The 19679-nt window shown below is 41.2% G+C and overlaps 1 protein-coding gene and 1 long non-coding RNA gene across 8 annotated transcripts in view; one reads left to right on the top strand and one right to left on the bottom strand.

Moving 5' to 3' along the window:
* LOC130290244 (uncharacterized) overlaps positions 1 to 19679 on the bottom strand; it is a 95696-nt gene that overhangs the window by 26928 nt on the left and 49089 nt on the right. The window contains exons 1-2 of one of the 7 annotated variants that reach the window (XM_056537585.1): positions 10805 to 10821; positions 5830 to 5900 (exon numbers count right to left, since the gene is read on the bottom strand). The exons of 3 other annotated variants lie outside the window; for them this stretch is intronic. The gene's annotated coding sequence lies outside the window, so the exon portion shown is untranslated. Of the gene's footprint in view, positions 1 to 5829; positions 5901 to 9030; positions 9050 to 10804; positions 10822 to 19679 lie in introns of those variants that run through there. 3 more of the 7 variants (XM_056537587.1, XM_056537583.1, XM_056537590.1) reach the window with 3 other exon arrangements.
* LOC130290245 (uncharacterized) lies at positions 80 to 6051 on the top strand. Its single transcript, XR_008847539.1, has 3 exons — positions 80 to 211; positions 1805 to 1976; positions 5933 to 6051. It is a non-coding gene; the product is annotated as an uncharacterized LOC130290245 (long non-coding RNA).

The raw sequence follows: 19679 nt of genomic DNA, 5'->3' as shown, positions 1-19679 counted from the left end.
CATCCGGGGGTCTCTGCTTGGCTGGGCTATGCAGGGGTGAGTCAGCAGGCAGGTTCCAGGAAGCAGCAGGAGGAGAGTGCTGAGGTAGCGGAGCTCACTCGCGCTCCGCTCCGGTGACAGAGGAGCAGCTGGGGAGCATGGCATGATGTCTCCCGGCAGTTCCCGACTGTGAAGCTCCGGGTCAGAAGTAGAACGGCGAGGCGGCCGCAAGGTAAGACTTGACAAGCTGTCATGCAGCGCGGTCTGAGAGGCCGGAGACGAAGGGCGGTGCGGGCAGGCAGCGCCATCTTGGAGGCTCCGGGACTCACAAGAAAAGTAGAAGTTAGATAGTTTTTTTTTGCTTGGTGGCCTTTCTTCTACATGCCGGCATATCGGGAGGGATGTAAAGAAGACACTGGCACACCAGAGGTCTGGTTTTGCAGCAGTAAATGCTGGAGTTAGCCGTTAACAGGAGTTGTGGAGACGGAGCTCACTTCTCACGCGTCCATTCACCTCAGCAGCCAGGCCACGCCCTCTATAGGGGGAAATGTATCAAAACCTGTGCAGAGGATAGTTGACCAGTTGCCCATAGCAAACAATCATATTGCTTCTTTTATTTTTCAGAGGCCTTATTAAAAATGAAAGAATCCATCTGATTGGTTGCTATGGGCAACTGGTCGACTCTTCCTCTGCACAGGTTTTGATAAATCCCCCCCATAGTGCTTAAGTGGCTTGCCCCACTAAAACAAATGTCCATTGCTGAAATGTTGTATTACATGTAAGCTATATAAAGAGGGGCTTTTTGAATGCATAGACTTTGGCCCAGTTGGTTGTTTGTTACAAATGTCATCCTAGAGTCAAGGACATTTACAGGGCAGAAAACTTAGAGTCAGGGAAATAAAAATAATTTTTTTCATCACCAGATGAAAATGTAGTAGTGACTGTGGCACTAAAACTGTCTTCATATTAAAATGTTAACTTTGTGTTTATGTAATAATAGGACAAAACTGTAACAAAGATAGGAGGGATAGTATTTTTACAGGAAAGGTGGTGGCCATATTTCATGTTCCACTGGAAATCCTTCAGAATGTGCACTAAATGGCTCACGCAAGTAAGTGATGAATACAACTCACAGAAATATCACTAAGCCCAATGGGCACTAGAGGGAGTACCTCTAAAGCTGTTACTGAATCACAAGTCTGAAAACAGGCATTCGGTCACTTCTTAAGTGTTCTGTAAAAAAAATATTATTTAAAAGCAACACTTCATAAGCTGGGTGTAGCTACAGTAACAGGGTAGTAGACATCGTGGTTGCTATAGGGCCCAGTACTCAAAATTAGTTATGCATATACAGTGGTCCCTCAAGTTACAATATTAATTGGTTCCAGGACGACCATTGTATGTTGAGACCATAACTCTATGGAAACCTGGTAATTGGTTCTGAAGCCACCAAAATGTCATCCAAAAATAGGAAAAAGTGAGGATTAAACAAAAATAAGTAGATAACTAATATAGATCAAGCAAATCCTTACATATAAAATTAAGAAAGATCTGCTGGGAGCTGTAAATCACTGTCTATTTCAGTGTTTCCAAACCAGGGTGCCTCTAGTTGTTGAATGCAGTAAGACCGTTAGGTTTAAATGATAAAAATGAGTTGGGTGCGCTACTATAAATCCTGTTTTTTTTCATCCCACGTTCACAGGTTTGTGCTATTCTACATTAGCTTGTTTTTAATACTTTTTTCTATTATAAAGTACACAATGGGTTAACACTTACTGTTTGGTTCTCCTTGTTTTTGTTTTCACTGGAATGGTGACTTGGGAAGAAGTATAAAGATGTGGAGTATGCGTGATGACGTCTAAGTGGCCTGATGAAGCGCCTAGGGGTGTGATACAGTCAGTGGCCCGACTTCTGAACTCCCCCGGATCCATCAGCCGCCTCCCTGCTTGGGACTGACTCGGTCTAAGGATCAGCTACCTATGCTGACTACAAGAACGGTGAGCGCTCCGCTTCTTTTTTCTTATGTGTGGTATACAGTTTTATTTATACAGTTATTGCTTGTCTGGGCACTAGTAACCATGGAATATTTTGTGAGATGTTGCCGCCAGAATTTTCTGGGATGCAAAATTTGGCACAAAAGTCAGCAATCTTGGCACTAAAATTGCCAATTTTGGTGCCAAACTCTGCAATTTTGGCGCAAAAAAATCCAATATGGCTGCAACAAAAAAAAAACTGTTGGAAAAGGAATTTTCACATATTTTCATATTTTCAAAGCAGCACAAAAGACCTTTGAAAATGTGAAGAAAAAAAAGGTGTGAATAATATCACTGGAACAGAAATTACAGTAGTTTTTGAGAATCTCCCCCACTGTGAAAATAGTTTATGAAACTTATACATGCATACATTATTTTGTCAGCATTTTTTTTAATTAACATTTTAAATGTATTAGAAGTCCAACTAAATTTTGGTCCCTTGGCCGCATGGTGGGACCCTTGGTTTTCAGGAAAGAAGGGCCATTTGGTTTTCAGGGCATCATTTTAGGCCGAAGGGATTATAGGCCACACTCCATGCCTGCAAAGGTTTCCAACTGCCAGAACCATATCAAACCCCCACAAGTGACCCCAATTTGGAAACTACACCCCCTAAAGTATTTACCTAGACCAAAAGTGAGTATATTGAGTACTTTTAGTGAGGCTGGAATTGGAATTGTTACAAAGTCAGTGGAAAAATAGAAATTTGCCTTTTTTTTAATCACAAATGCATTATTTGTGGGACATATTTTTCTGTACATTGCATCGAAAAAGGAGGAAATTCACTATATATTTTATTACGTTGTTCGTTCTGTGTTTGGAAATACCCCTACTTAGGCCATATTTGGTTGCTTGGCTGCATGGTGGGACCCAGAAGGAGAGGAGCGCCATTTGGCTTTCAAGGCATCATATTAGGCCGAATTAATTATAGGCCGCACTCCATGCCTACAAAGGGTTTTAGCTGCCATACTGCACCCCACAAGTGAACACTTTAAAAAGTGACACCCCCTAAAGTATTTACTTGGGTTAGTAGTGCATTCTTTGATGCATTTTTGTGTTGATGGTATTAGCATAAGTCTGTGTAAGTTATTTCTATTTTTTCAAATATGCATAATTTGTGGGATTCCTTTAAAAAAAAAAAAAAAACTTCTGAAATTAATGAAATGCACCCCAAATTTTATTATCCTGCTTGTCCTATGTTAAGCAATACCCATCCTTAGGCCATATTTGGTTTCTTGGTCACATGGTGGGACCCAAAAGGGGAGGAGCCTCATTTGGCTTTCAGGATAACATTATAGAAGTTATAGGCTTGCAAAAGCATTCTAGCTTTCAGAACAATACTGCACCCCCAGAAGTGACCCCATTTTTGAAAATACACCCCAAAAGCATTCACCTAGGCAGTGAAGTAGTGAGTACATTGAGTCCCTATTGTGTGGTTGGAATAATTTCGAAGTCAGTCGAAAAAAATTAGAAATTTGCTTTTTTCCCCCACAATTAGTTTGTGGGACATATTTTTGGTACATCCATATTTTATTAGTCTGTTTGTTCCGTGTTAGATAGTACCCTCACTTAGGCCATATTTGGTTGTCAGCTGCCTGTCAGGACCCAGAAGGAGAGGAGGACCCTTTGGCTTGCTGGACATCATTATATTAATTGTAGACCCCATTCCATGTCTGCAAAGGATCAGAGCTGGCAAAAAATACTGCACCCCCACAATACTGTAACCATCTCATTCATTTTGGTGGCCTGAACGAAGTCACCTAGTGACTATGTTTGGACCGCTTTCTGCTAGTATATGCTAATTTGGCAGGACAAAGTAGCATAGCAGATTAGAATATTGTGTACGTACAGGTAAATTAGCGTACACTAGCTTAGTATTCCAAAGCATTGTAGTAATATGCTGCCTGTCAGTTTTACACTGACAGACAGCATATTAGGACTTTCATAATAGCCTAACAGGCCCCCGCAGCACCTCACAATCACATTGTGAGTGCTGCTGGAGAGACAGAGGGAGTTGCCTCTCTCTCTCAAACCACTTACAGCCTACAGCAGTGCAGACCCTGCCACAATCTCGTGGGTACACTGTGCATTACCCACGAGATTAATGAACATGTATACTCGTCCAGGTGTGGGAATGATCATCTACCCTGGAAGTGTATACATGTCCATGGTCATTAAGGGGTTAAAGTCCCAGTTCTGCCTGCAATAACTGATCAGACACAGCAGCCGCAGCCGGTAGCAGTGCATATAAGAGCATCCTAAATGATACAACCAGCAGATGAAGGCAAGTTTGCTTTTTTGTTGGCTGATCACTGTGCCTTTTACATAAGATGATACTCAGCCCATTCAGCTGAAAATTGTCAAGTGTAAAGGGGTCTTAAGGCTCTATGTTTACTTAGAAGCCATGGCATCTCCAAGCATATAAATTAAATATATCCACAGGACCCAATTACCTAACAGAGGCCAAAAGAATGTCATAAAGTCCGGCGATTAGGTGATATACCCATCGTTGGCTGTAAGGAATAGTACTGTGGCATCCAGTAAAAAAATAAAAAAATAAATAGATAATTACACCAACAATATATGTTGTCTTTACAATGGAAGCCTGTGTGGGGAAGAACGACACTGTATAGCTTTTAAAATGTAACTATGTGTGCTCCATTACACCAATTTGAGCCAATCATATCACTTATATGAATGCTCACCACTTTAAAGTTGGTCAGCTAACTACAAGCCATATGCACCAGAATCTGAAGAAATCATTAGCCTCTGTACGTTGATAAAGTTGGTTTATCCAACGAAACGTCGGGAAGCGGAGAGCTATTCACATTTTAACTAGCAGCTATCAGTGCTTTTCTGTTAATATAACGGCATCCATAGATTAGTGCCAGCAAAGCACAATATTATTATAAAAGAAGTTATAGGATGCAAATATACTATTCAAGCAACTACTAGCTGTGCTTTTAACCACAACACCGGAGCTCATATATATTTTAAAAGATCTAATAAAATTTAGTTTTAAGGGGGGTTTCTAGTTTAGGGTTAACCCCTTGGGGGGCGACCCCTAAAGGTTGTTGTTATATAGAATCTGAAGTGAAACCCATAGTAAATGTATTTGGACAAATATAAAAAAAAAAACATGTCCCCTTAAGGGTGCGTTCACACGCTAGCAACTAGCAACGGATTTCCCGCTGTGGGAAACCCGCTGTGAGTTACACTACCATTCATTTGAATGGGTCCGCAGACAGTCCGCAAATCTGACACTATTGCGGACTGTCTGTGGACCCATTTAAATCAATGGTTGCGTAACTCGAAGTGGGATTCCCGCAAAGGGCAACCAACTGCTAGCAATAGCGTATGAACGCACCCTTAAAAGGAGTTATCCAGGAATAGAAAAACTGTTAATTTCTTTCAAAAACTGCCTCCCTTCTGTCTCCAGGTTTTATTCCTGGATAATCCCTTTAAGGGTTTCTCTCTGTGTAGGTACAAGATCTAGAAATACAGAAACACATATATTGGGAAATAAGAATGGTCTGGACCCGCTAAAAAAAAGCAAGTAACCCATCTAGAAAGTACAGGTTTTGAGGTTGGTTAATGTTGGCAAAACAGCTCTTTTTCACAAAAATGCTTATCACATAATAGTAAAGATGGAGTACAATTCTCTTGTACATTGTCCTTTGTAGCAGATATAGTCACAGGTTAATTATTTTACCATCTTCTCTTATCTTTATTGGGTAAATCAATCGGCATCTTACACACAATTACAAGCACAGTACAATTTACTTTTGAACAAACACACTTCCAGTATTTGTGTACTTACTGCATAAAGCTGCATGTCTAACCGCATTCCAAGTATTCTGTTTCTAGATGACACAATGCTTTGTTATACAACTGAATGTATGTGACACATATTGATTTTACAGTAACCAGGACAAATGCAGAAATCGGGTAGAAACATGAAAGAGAAGTGGAGAAATGTTAAGTTATGTATACTATTTACAAACACTCATGATATCATTTGACCATCTACCAATACTGTGACATCTGATATACTGTCTTTGTTTTAAAAACCTTTTATTGAGTTATGTGTCTAGTTTTAAGTGGCAGTTATCAGAACTAAATAAAATTGGCTTAAACCCTTAACCCCTTAAGGACCCGGGGTTTTTACAGTTTAGCATTTTCGTTTTTTCCTCCTTACCTTTAAAAAATCATACCTCTTTCAATTTTGCACCTAAAAATCCATATGATGGCTTATTTTTTGCGCCACCAATTCTACTTTGTAATGACGTCAGTCATTTTATCCAAATATCTATGACGAAATGGAAAAAATCATTGTGAGACAAAATTGAAAAAAAAAAAACGCTGTTTTGTAACTTTTGGGGGCTTCTGTTTCTACGCAGTACATTTTTCTGTAAAAATGACACCTTATCTTTATTCTGTAGGTCCATATGGTTAAAATGATACCCAACTTATATAGGTTTGATTTTGTCGGACTTCTGGAAAAAATCCTAACTACATGCAGGAAAATGTATACGTTTAAAATCGTCATCTTCTGACCCCTATAACTTTTTTATTTTTCCACGTATGGGGCGGTATGGGGGCTCATTTTTTGTGCCATGATCTGAAGTTCATAGCGGTACAATTTTTGCATTGATCGGACTTATTGACCAAAAATGCACTATTTTGGACTTTGGAATTTTTTTTATGCGTACGCCATTGACCGTGCGGTTTAATTAGCAATATATTTTTATAATACGTCATGAGTCCTTAAGAGGTTAAGGACAAAGCCCATTTTGGCCTTAAAAAAACTTTTTTTTTTTTAAATCAACTGGTGCCAGAAAGTTAAACAGATTTGTAAATTACTTCTATTAAAAAATCTTAATCATTTTAGTACAGTAACCCCCCGACCTACGATGGCCCCGACATATGATAAAATCGACATACGATGGCCTCTCAGAGGCCATCGCATGTCGATGTCAGCATCCACATACGATGCTTTTATATGTCGGGGCCATCGCATTAACTGCTATCGGACAGCGCAAAATGCTTAAGCTGCTGTCGGATAGCAGTTTAAGCATCCCTGGCAGGTTCGCTTACCTATTCCCGCTGCTCCGGGTCCACTTCGCGATCCTCCGGTGTCTTGCGCATCTTCTCCAGGGTCCGGGCCTTGCTTTCCGGCGTCGTTATTACGTCACTACGCACGCCGCGCCGGCGCAGCAGCGTAATAACGTCACCAGAAAGCGAGGCCCGGACCCTGCAGAAGATGCGCAAGACACCGGAGGATCGCGAAGAAGACACCGGAGCAGCGGGACAGCATCGGGAGCCCCTGGAACAGCAGCGGGAGCGGTGAGGACCTGGTGCGGAGCAGCAGGGACAGGTAAGTACAGCTTCCTATACTTTACATTGCACGGATCCCTCAACATACGATGGATTCGACAAACGATGGGTCGTTTGGAACGAATTACCATCGTATGTTGAGCGACCACTGTACTTATTAGCTGCTGAATACTACAGAGGAAATTATTTTCTTTTTTGGAACACAGTGCTCTCAGCTGACATCATGACCACAGTGCTCTCCGTTGACATCTCTGTCCATTTTGGGAACTGTCCAAAGCAGTATATGTTTGCTATGTGGATTTTCTCAGGTTTTTTTTCATTACCAATTGTACTTCATAATAGCTTCACTTATTTTATAACAACATCTGCAGCGAAATAAAAAAAAAATATTAGTGGAGTGAAATAAAAAACGGGGGCTTCCGTTTCTACGTAATGCACTTTTCAGTAAAATGACACCTTATCTTTATTCTGTAGGTCCATACGGTTACAAGGATACCATATTTATGTAGGTTTTATTTAGTTTTACTACTTTAAAAAAATCCTTACTACATGCACCAAAATAAGTGAGCTTAAAATTATCCTCTTCTGACCTCTATAACTTTTTTATTCTTCTGCATACAGGGCTATATGAAGGCAACTTTTTTGCACCATGGTTTGTATTTTTTATCGGCACCATTTCTGTTTTATGGGACTTTTTGATCGCTTTTTATACATTTTTATAGTATATGAAGTGACAAAAAATGCATTCTATCAACCGTGCGGTTTAACTAACCTTATATTTTAATAGTTCCGACATGCACGTAGTGATACCACATATATTTATTTTGAATTACATAATTTTATTTAAAAAATAGGGGAGGGGATTATTCACATTTAATTACTTTTTTCTTAATCACATTTAATTTTTTTTTTATTTTACAATTACATTCATTGTTCAGTGCTGAGCTTTGGCTCTGCTGCTGGAGAAAATCCCCATAGCAAACATATGCTGCTCTGGACAGTTCCTAAAATGGACAGCAGAGGTCAGCAGAGAGCACTGTGGTCATGACATCAGAGAAATCTAAAAAGATAAGCATTTCCTTTGTAGTATATAGCCCCTAAAAAGTACTGGAAGGATTAAGATTTTTTTTTTTATAGAAGTAATTTACAAATCTGTTTAACTTTCTGGCACCAGTTGATTTAAAAAAAAAAAAAAAAAAGTTTTCACGGAAGTACCCCTTTAACTGGATTGTTACTTTCTACAATTACCAATCACAAGAGAGCACTGTGGTCAGACAGAAAAGGAAATAAAAAAAGAAAAGAACTTCCTTTGGACCATATAGCAGCTGATAAGTACTGGTAGGATTTTTAATTAGAAGTAATTTACAAATCTGTTTAACTTTCTGTCACCAGCTGATTTTAAATTTTTTTTTTTTCCAGAAGAGTACCCCTTTAAGGCCAAAATGGTCTTGGTCCTTAAGGAGTTAAGTACTAGAGGGTTCCAGGAGGACCATAACATCACACAAATGCATACAGCTGCATCAGACACTTACATAGTTCTCTAGGAAAACAAGGGGCTATTTTTTCCACATGTGATTCTTCCAAAGAAATACAGGATAACCAATACGCAGTGAAGTCATGCAGCCAACAAAAGTTGTGGGAAAAGGACCACAACCTCACACTAATGTACACAGCTACAACTCACATATGCAGACTTGTAATTCACCACATGCCAGCAGTTTCACTACTGTCCAGCTGAAGTATTTCTTGTGCGGTCATCTGGTGCACAATGACTTCACAAAGGACCAGTATTAATCCAGCGTTCTTGGTTTAGTGAATTTAGATCAGCGTTTCCCAACCAGGGCGCCACCAGCTGTTGCAAAACTACTGCTGTCCGGGTATTCTGGGAGTTGTAGATTTGCAACAGCTTGAGGCGCCCTGGTTGGGAAATACCGATTTAGATATTGCACATATTGTTTAGTATGCTGTATTTGTCCTCGCAAAAACTGATTATTCAAACTTAAATTCAAGCCTTTACATTTTTTATTTTGTATCCAATCATCCAGAATATGGCAGGATATTTCTGCATATTCAGAGATGGTGAATCCACACCATATGTAGTACATGCTCACTTTGATGCTTATTTCAACATAGATTTTAATGAAAATGTTACAATTTGCATTGAAAGGTAATAGGGGGAGATTTATCAAGACCTGTCATGAGGAAAAGTTGCACAGTTGCCCATAGCAACCAATCAGATTGCTTCTTTCATTTTGCAGAGGCCTTGTTAAAAATGAAAGAAGCGATCTGATTGGTTGCTGAGAGCAACTGGGCAACTTTTCCTCTGGACAGGCTTTGATAAATCTCCCCCATAATCTGCAAAATGTTGGGCATTTAAAAATCTGTAAGGCTGGGTTCACATATATCAGGCGTACGGCACAGTTTCCCTTTGGCATGCACCGGAGGAAAGCTGATGCTAGAACTGATCCCATTCATTTGAATGGGACAGTTCACAATCATCCAGCATACTAATTTTGAGTTCGGATGGTTGGACACACCGGAGGGCACCAGACAGGGGAACGCAGCTTGCTTCTGGATACCGGACATATGTGAACCCAGCCTAACTGGACTGAGCATGAAACACACATTTATCCTGGCACCAGAACCGTGCTATAGTGACTAAAACAATTCTCCCACATCATGTTATTTCAGATTCTCTGGCTAAATCATTTCAGCACTAGTCAAACACTGTAGAAATATGGATATCACGTTTAAAGGGGTACTTCGGTGCTTAGACATCTTATCCCCTATCCAAAGGATAGGGGATAAGATGCCTGATTGGGGGGTCCCGCCGCTGGTGACCCCCGTGATCTTGCACGAAGCACCCCAGTTAAAATCGGTCCCCGGAGCATGTTCGCTCCGGGTCTGATTACCGGCGACCACAGGACCGGCGACGTGTGATGTCACGCCTCCACCCTCGTGTGATGTCATGCTCCGCCCCTCAATGCAAGCCTATGGGAGGGGGCGTGACAGCTGTCACGCTCCCTCCCATAGGCTTGCATTGAGGGGCGGAGCGTGACAGCTGTCACGCCCCCTCCCATAGGCTTGCATTGAGGGGCGGAGCGTGACGTCACATGGGACGGAGTGTGACGTCACACGGGGCGGAGGTGTGTCGTCACACGCCACCGGTCCCGTGGTTGCCGGTAATCAGATCCGGAGCGAACATGCTCTGGGGACTGATTTTAACTGGGGTACTTTGTGCAAGATCACGGGGGTCCCCAGCGGTGGGACCCCCGCGATCAGGCATCTTATCCCCTATCCTTTGGATAGGGGATAAGATGTCTAAGCGCCGGAGTACCCCTTTAATAGTCAAATAAGTATGAAGAGTACTTTGACCTAAATGGCAGTTCTCAATGCAAGTTGACTACGTTGCCATGTATCTGTATTATAGTTCGATGGGTCTTGACACAATTCCTCACCTCTATTGGGGCAGCCTTCAGGGAAGTTTTCATCATTAAATGGCACCAATAGCATTATCAGCAGCTTGTGTACAGCGTAAAGTTAATATAAATTAAAAATATGTAATAGCATTAAAAATTGAATTTTTTTTTTTTTACTCATTCCTTTTTTTTTTTTATCCACCATCCCTTCACCCAGACCCTTCTTTCTCCTCCATCTTTCCACACACACCTGAATAATGATAGTCAATCATATTTTTTATTCCCTATGGGGAGATTCATCAAAACCTGTCCAGAGGAAAAGTTGCTGAGTTGCCCAGAGCAACCAATCAGATCGCTTATTTCATTTTTGAAAAGGCCTCTGAAAAATGAAAGAAGCAATCTGATTGGTTGCTATGGACAACTGAGTAACTTTTCCTCTGGACAGGTTTTGATAAATCTCCCCCTATATGTTTACATACTGTTTTCTAACTACTAAAAGTATAAAGTTAAATTGTTGCCTTTCCATGACCTTTACCATAAGTAGAACACTTTCTGGGAGAATAAGTTTCAGTAATAACAATTATACTTAAAAAAAAGAAAAAAATCTATTGCCCGCATTTGATTACGCAAGACAGCCCTTTAATTTCTCACTTTATAGTCATATGCTCTTCCATAGAATCCCAAAGGGATGGATCCTCCTTTTAGACTAATAACAAGCTAGATTCAGGGATGAAAGTGGGTACAACCTGTGAAAATATACCATGTAATTTAGAACAGAAAAAAATAAACCTCCACCCAAATGAAAATGGAGTAACATTTTCCTTGAATTTATAAGCAGTTAACTGTTATCCTAAAGTGCACTTTATCAAGTATGTAGAGCTTAGGGCCCTCGTGTCAGCACATACACAGGGTACAGCAGCCCTGAAGAGAGTTTCCTATTTTACTCAACTATAATTACACTTGGTCATTTGTACTTTAGAATTAAAGCTGAATTCCCATTCCAGGTTGTTAACCACCAGCTGATCACAAAACAGCAGAACTGAACCCCAAAAGTTGTAGTAGAGCCAAAAAGTATGACAAGTACATAGTCGCAAGAAAAGAATACTAAACACAATATTAGTACTGGCAAACAACAAAGCAAGAATAGAGACAAGACAAGAATAGACAAAAGAAACCAGAGATATAACTAACAAAAATTCTTACTGTGTAAGAATTGTTGTTAGTTATACAACTATCATGTATAAGTCACTCTACTAATTATATATTTTGATTGTTAATATTTTTATGTCCTACTGTTGGTTTTAAAGATTTTTTTCTTTTCTTTTTCAATTTTTTATTGGTATGAGCTGTACTTGGATATGAGCCTGGTTTTTCTCTCCCATCCATGTTTTCATTCCCACCCGTTTTTCGCTGTTTTTTTCATGTGTAAAATGATGTCATGTAATAATGTTGCACTATTGGACCTGAGAAAGAGGGGGTCCAGCCCCTCTTAACGCATAGTCCGTTTCACTTTTTAAATATAATAAAGCGCACCTCGTTTTATTTACTTACCTGTCCGTTTCGGTTATTCGCTGTGGAGACGCACATCTATCCTGCCTCCACTTCAAGACTTCTGCTGCGGTTGAGAGCGCCTACAACGAGGAATCTTTTACCTGCTCCTCCGGGACATCTTCAGCTTCCTAGCACCGGTCAGAGAATCCCTCTGACACAGGACCTCCTCGGGCAGCTTCTGGCACTTCACCCCGGACACCGGGTGCATGCGTATATAGATGTTGTTCTCTTTGTGCAACATCCCCAGGTTAGCATAACCTTTACGTACTACTTATTATTGCTTCCACCGGAGTAACGGCACAAGTGCGCTCCATTTGTCTCTCCCCTTTCCGTTTTTTTTTCCCTCCACATATGCATCCTGGATACCAGAAGAGGTACAGTTGGACATGAAGGCATGCAGGTTCCATATGGCATCTTGTAGCACATTTGTCTGCAGATATTGCAGCTGAGCCTGTAAATCCTGCACACTCGTAGGTTGTCAAAGCTGGCTCACCATAAATGCTTGATTGGCGATAAATCTTCTAACCAGGCAGACCAAGAAATCTTTGTAATCTGGCAGATATATTCCAAGGAAAATGCACAATAAAAAAGAAAAGGATCCTGCAACTCACCGCATGGCTACTAGTTATTCAGCATATGGAGACTGTCATGGAGGTCTGGGGATGAATGGGAGGCTCAGAGGCTACAACTGGTAGTTTCGAGCAGATGCCGGTTGTAGCCTCTGAGTCTCACGTTCATCTCTGAACCTCCATGACGGTCTCCATATGCTGAATAACTAGCCATGCGGTGAGTTGCAGGATCCTTTTCTTTTTTTTATTGTGCATTTTTGTCATACTTTGACTTTATTTCCGTGCACCGCCGCAAGTTACAGCTGATTACATGGATCAGTTTCATGGGACTCTCACTGCATTATTTGCTTTTTGATTGTGTTGCAACTAAGGGATTTAGTTAGGTGTCTCCATATTTTTTCCTCTCATTTATTATACTATTCCAAGGAAACCCTTGTTGTGTGTGAGTAAGCAATAACCTACTGACAAAAGTAATTTGGAAGCCCTGCCATGAGAGCCACACAAAATGTCCTGCAAATACCATTATGCTGTTAGTTGCCCTCGTATCACTATGAGGGGTGACTGATTGCAGATGTGATAGCTCCCCAAATCATCGCACCAGTAGTTGAGGCAGGGTGCTGTTCCAAAGCCAATGCAGAATTGCAGCGCTTAAGATGATGCCTCCATAGGATTCCAAACAGAATCTGCAATTATCGCTAAAGACAAGCATGGTTCCAGATCATAGATGTCTAGTTTTTTTTTGTTAATGACATAACTGCAAACAAAGGTGATGGTGGCTGGCTGTATATGGCAGGACAAGTAATATGCACCGTGACACCAAATTTTCTTCTATTAAGCGCCTGGAAATAGTTCAGGTGGAGGCAGAGGTGTGTACTGAAAATCTGGATGGCCTACAAGAAAGCTGCTCATACTTGTCGTCGGATCAAACAACCCTATCTGCTGGTGGTGTCCAAACTAGTTCACTAGCACTGCTGAAACAATAATTTAATGCACTAATAACACGCTCTGTTGTGAGTCGGGATACCAAACCAATAGCGCAACTGTCCCACCAGCGATGATGCTTAGTCCCAGGAAGCCAAGGGCAGACTCACTATACTCACTATACAGTGGGAACTGTACTCACTATACAGTGGGAACTCACTATACAGTGGGAACTCTTTAATATTCAGTTGCGGTACATAAAACAAAGGTCAGGGAGTAACACAGACAGCGGGGAATCAGGGTTCCCCGCTGTTTGTGTTACTCCCTGACCTGTGTTTTATGTACCGCAACTGAGTATTAAAGGGGTATTCCAGGTAAAACCTTTTTTTTTTTATATATATCAACTGGCTCCGGAAAGTTAAACAGATTAGCTTCTGAAGTTTTCTGTCTAACTGCTCAATGATGATGTCACGTCCCGGGAGCTGTGCATGATGGGAGAATATCCCCATAGGAACTGCACTGCTCCCGGGACGTGAGTCATCAGAGAGCAGTTAGACAGAAAACAGCAACTCAACTTCAGAAGCTAATAACTATTGAAAGGATTAAGATTTTTTAATAGAAGTAACTTACAAATCTGTTTAACTTTCCGGAGCCAGTTGATATATAAAAAAAAAGTTTTGGCCTGGAATACCCCTTTAAAGAGTTCCCGCTGTATAGTGAGTGCTGTCTTTTTGTCTAGCATCATTATTCTACTGGTCTCTAGGCCTTTTCATTATATTTGCATGACCATACATACTCACCTCTCCAAACACCAACAGCTTGATCAGAACAGCCTAGATGGCAACAATTCATCAAAGTGACCATCATGCTTCTCTCAGTCCCACCAAAGTCTGTCAACTGGGCAATAGAGGCATGTTTAACAGTCAATGATATCTTAAAAGAAACCTCTAAGAGCCCCTTTATAAGGCACAGGGGGAAGCACTTGTATGCCCTCTTGTGAAAAGTGTCCCAGTAACAGACAACACCAAGTACATAAAGAAAAAAATATTTAAAATTGTACAGTTGGACATTTCCTAGGATACCTATTCCAATGGAAAAATATAAAGGAATAATGTGATGATTAAAAAGAAAAAATTAAAACAAACAAGCAAAATTTTTTATGTTAAATATGGGTTTGACTTGATCCAGATGATTGCCACTTGGGTCACTTTGCCTGTTGTCATTATCACTGTGTGAACCTTTATCAAGAACATTTCAAGGGTTGGGTCCCCAGCAAGTGCCACAATGTTTAAATGGGCACAGTCATTTAAAAAAAAAACTTTTGATATACCATAGAGACATATCATAAGTTTTGATCAGTTGGGATCTGATTGTTCAGGCCTCAAACGTTCACTCTTAACCACGTGACCAAGACAATCTCATAATGAAAGTTTATTGGACAGTCAATTCCATAGACAGAGAGCAGGGAGAGAAGCCCTCACATCCCAACCAATCAAAACTTTTGACATGTCTCTAGGACAGAGAGAAAGACATTTATTACAGTGGCTCAGGCTGTTTGATAAACCTGGCATATATTTAGACTGTCTTGTCTGCATTTAGACTAACTATTTGTATGGCTTACTTTATAACAAAAATGTCTGCTTAAATTGTCATGCTTTTTTTTGTGTCTGGAGCTTACCCCCAGAAGGACTCATTTTGGCCTTGAGAACCAGGCCAATTTCCGTTTTTGCACTTTCGTTTTTTCCTCCTCCCCTTCTAAAAATCTTTCAATTTTACACGTACAGACCCATCCATATAAGGTATTGTTTTTGCATCACCAATTGTACTTATGACCACTTATTTTATAACAAAATAAGCAGTGAAATAAAAAAAAAATTTTTGTGAGGTCAAATGGGCTTCCATTTCTACGCAGTGCACTTTTCGGTAAAAATGACACCTTATCTTTATTCTGTAGGTCCATACAGTTACAAGGATACCCAATTTATGTAGGTTTTATTTTATTTTACTACTTTAAAAAAGTTATAACTATATGCACCAAAATTACCGTAGTATATTTAAAATTGTCATCTTCTGAGCCCTATAACTTTTTTCATTGTTCCGAATATGGGGCTATATGAGGGCTCATTTTTTGCACTGTGGTCTGTAGTTTTTATTGGTACCATTTCTGTTTTGATGGGTCTTTTTGATTGCTTTTAATACATTTTTTCATTGTATATGAAGTGAACAAAAATGCTCAATTTTGGTATTTTTTTTATGTGTACGCCATCAACCATGTGCGTCAACTAACCTTATATTTTTATAGTTCAAACATTTATCCATGTGACGGTACCACATATGTGTATGTTTATTTTTAATTACATTATTTTATTTGAAAAAAATGGGTAATGGGGGTGATTCAAACTTATTAGGGGAGGGGCTTATTCATCCTTATTTTTTTTTTTTTTTTTACACTTTTTACTGTTGTCCCTATAGGGGGCTATACCATGCAATCTTTCAATTGCATACACTGTTCAATGCTATGCCATAGAATAACATTGATCAGTGTTATCAGTGCTCTGCTGCTCCAGCCTGCCAGCCTGCAGGTAAGGGCCCTCCCGCCATCCTCTCAGCTGATCGAACATCGCGGTTTCACTGTGATGATCCGGATCAGCTCCGCTGAGCTAACCGATACATTGACCCAGCATTTTAGATGCCGCAATCAAACTAAAGGGTTAATGTCAGGCATCGGCCCGATCAGCAATGCCCGGTATTTGCCCTTGGTCCTGACTGCTGATAGCAGTTGGGACATAATGGGTTTGAAGTTTGCTTAGCTCGTGAGCACGCTTCAAACACCGGTAACGGGACCAGGGCATATAGGACGTGGGACGTATGCATACGCCCGTGGGAATTCCGATCCCCGCCGCTAGCCGGTTGGGGACCGGACCGGGATGCCTGCTGAAATCATTCAGCAGGCATCCCGGCACATCGCCCAGGGGGTCCTGAGACCCCCCCATGTCGGCGATCGCAGAAAATCGCATGTCAATTCAGACATGCGATTTTCTGCTATTCCGGGCTGATCGGGGCTCTGGTGACCCGATCACCCGGAAAATAGGGATGATCGGAGCTGTCAGTGACAGCCCCGATCATCCTGAGGGCTAGGAGCGAGGTCGCAGTGCTGCGATCTCCTCCTATACCCTGCCATTGGTCAGAACTGATTCTGACCAATGGCAGGGCAGGATAGTGGGTTGGTACCTGGAGGAGAAGATGCCTGGGACCCCCGATCGTCGCTGGAGACTGCTGGATCCTGGCTCAGGTAGGGAAGCCACGTTGGGGGGGGGGGGGGAATTAAAGTGAAAGTAAAGTGATCTTTACTGTGGCAACCACTAAGAAGGCCAAACTGCAACTCCCAGCATCATTTGCAACATCTGGAGGGTCAGTTTGGAGACCACTGTTACAGTGGTGCCCAAAAAGTAGCCCTCCAGATGTTGCCGAACTACAACTCTCAGCATGCCTCGACTGCCCAGGCATGCTGGGAGTTGTAGTTCTGTAACATCTGTCCCTTCAGATTTTGCAATTTTCATGATATTTTTGAAAATTGCCGCTCTACTTTGAAGCCCTCTAATTTTTTCAAAAAGCAAAAATATGTCCATTTTATGATGCCAACATTAAGTGGACATATTGTATTTGTGAATAAAAATAACATGTATGTATTTGGAATATCCATTTTCCTTACAAGTAGAGAGCTTCAAAGTTAGAAAAATGCAAAATTTTCTAAATTTCATTAAATTTGGGGATTTTTCACCAAAAAAGGATGCAAGTAACGCCAAAAATTTACCACTAAAATAAAGTAGAATATGTCACAAAAAAAGAATATCAGAATATTCGGTAAAAGCATTTTCAAGTTATTAATTCGTAAAGCGACGGTGGTCAGAATTGCGAAAAAGGGCTCAGTCCTTAAGATGAAAAAGGGCTGCGTCCTTAAGGGGTTAAAGGGAATGTTTCACCATTTTTATTTTTTTATTTATAATTGTTCTGTCAAGATAAAGCATTTCATTTATATACTAGCTGAGTACCCGGCGTTGCCCGGTTTTTCCTTCCTAATCTTTGTTGGGGAGGAAAATAAACAAAGGAGGAAGCTTTTGACTTCATATTCCGACCTCCTATCCAGTCATCATATCCCGACCTCCTATCCCGTCCTCCTATCCCATCCTCCTTTCCCGTCCTCATATCTCAACCTCCTATCCCGTCCTCCTATCACGACCTCCTATCTCGTCCTCCTATCCCGTCCTCCTATCCCGTCCTCCTATCTCGACCTCCTATCCCGGTCCTCCTATCCCGACCCATAATATGTGTACCAGTTATTGAAATATCTCCAGCCGTACGGAAGTTATGTGGGAACATACATTTCCCATTGATTTGCATGGGACTTTAAACAAAAACCACGACCCTCACAAATGGGGGTAGTTAAGGGTTAAATAACTATCCTATATTTTAAGTGGACATATAAGTAACATGTGACCAAGTATTATCGAAATATCTCAAGCCGTTTGGAAGTTATGCAGTAACATATATTTCCCATTGACTTGTATGGGACTTTAAACATAAACCCCGCCCCTGGCAAATGGGGGTGAGTAAGGGTTAAATCACCTATCCTATGTCTGTTGTTGACATATAAGTAATGTGTGTGCCAAGTTTCATGTTAATATCTTTAGCCGTTTGGACGTGATGCTGGAACATACATACACATACATACACACATACATATATACACACACATACACACACACACACACACACCTTGAGTTTTATAGATATAGTTTTAGGACAATGTAGTTTTAATGTTATTTTTTATTAAAGTGTGTACTGGGGGCTGCCATATTGTTGCCTCTTTGTGGAGTGTCACTTCACAACACTTACACAGTGCTTTATGGGAGGCACAAGGGCATAGGAAAGTAAAGACAGAGGTCTCAAGGGCACAAGGGCATAGGAAAGTAAAGACTGAGAGGTCTCAAGGGCACAAGGGCATAGGAAAGTAAAGACTGAGAGGTCTCAAGGGCACAAGGGCATAGGAAAGTAAAGACTGAGAGGTCTCATAGAAAAGCACTGACTGCTTACTGCACATGTTCAAAGTACAGGCTGGTGAAATGAAAGGGGGAGCCATAGCCATTTTCTTGAAGTGCCTGAGGAACATTGACCTATCAATGGAGCAGAGAGCATGAAAGAGGTGGATGGGGAAGGGGAACCACACAGTCACACACATTACACAGTCCTGCCCTGGTCTTCCCTCAGCTCACTCTGCAGGCATGGGACAGGAGAAGATAAGGTTTATACAAAGTTTAGAGCTGCAGTCCCTTTCGTCCTCCTTCCCCCTGCTCACCACTGTGACCTGCCTGTCAGTCCTGACGGTCAGCTCCCTGCACATGCCCAACCTCCTCACTGATTGTCACACACAGCTTTCCAAAGCTCCTGATCTGCTTAGCACTGAAACATTTCTGGCCATTAAGGAGCCTGGGAAAGCTGTGTGTGGCAGTCAGACCCTATAATGACTCATGGCCCTGTAATGAAAACAGAGTCTGCCTGTTACACACAGCTTTTCCAAGCTCTGGAATGGCCAGAAATGTGTCAGTACTAAGCAGATCATATGCCAATCAGGAGCTTGGGAAAGCTGTGTGAAACAGTCAGGCTCTATTATCATTACAGGGCCATGAGTCATTACAAGGCATAACTGTAACACACACAGCTTTATCAGGTTCCTTAATTATTGTAAACAGTTCACTCTGTGTGTGAGAGCTACGCTCGGTAGAAAGTCTGCATCTGTCTCTGTGCTGAGCATGCGTGTGTCACTGACTAGGTCTGTCCCTTATTGGGTCACTGCAGACTGACTGTAGGGTGAG

The sequence above is a fragment of the Hyla sarda genome, chromosome 9, assembly GCF_029499605.1.
Source record: "Hyla sarda isolate aHylSar1 chromosome 9, aHylSar1.hap1, whole genome shotgun sequence".
Classification (NCBI taxonomy): Eukaryota; Metazoa; Chordata; class Amphibia; order Anura; family Hylidae; genus Hyla; species Hyla sarda.
Note: the sequence above shows the minus strand (reverse complement) of the source record. Positions and strands in the feature narration are given on the sequence as shown.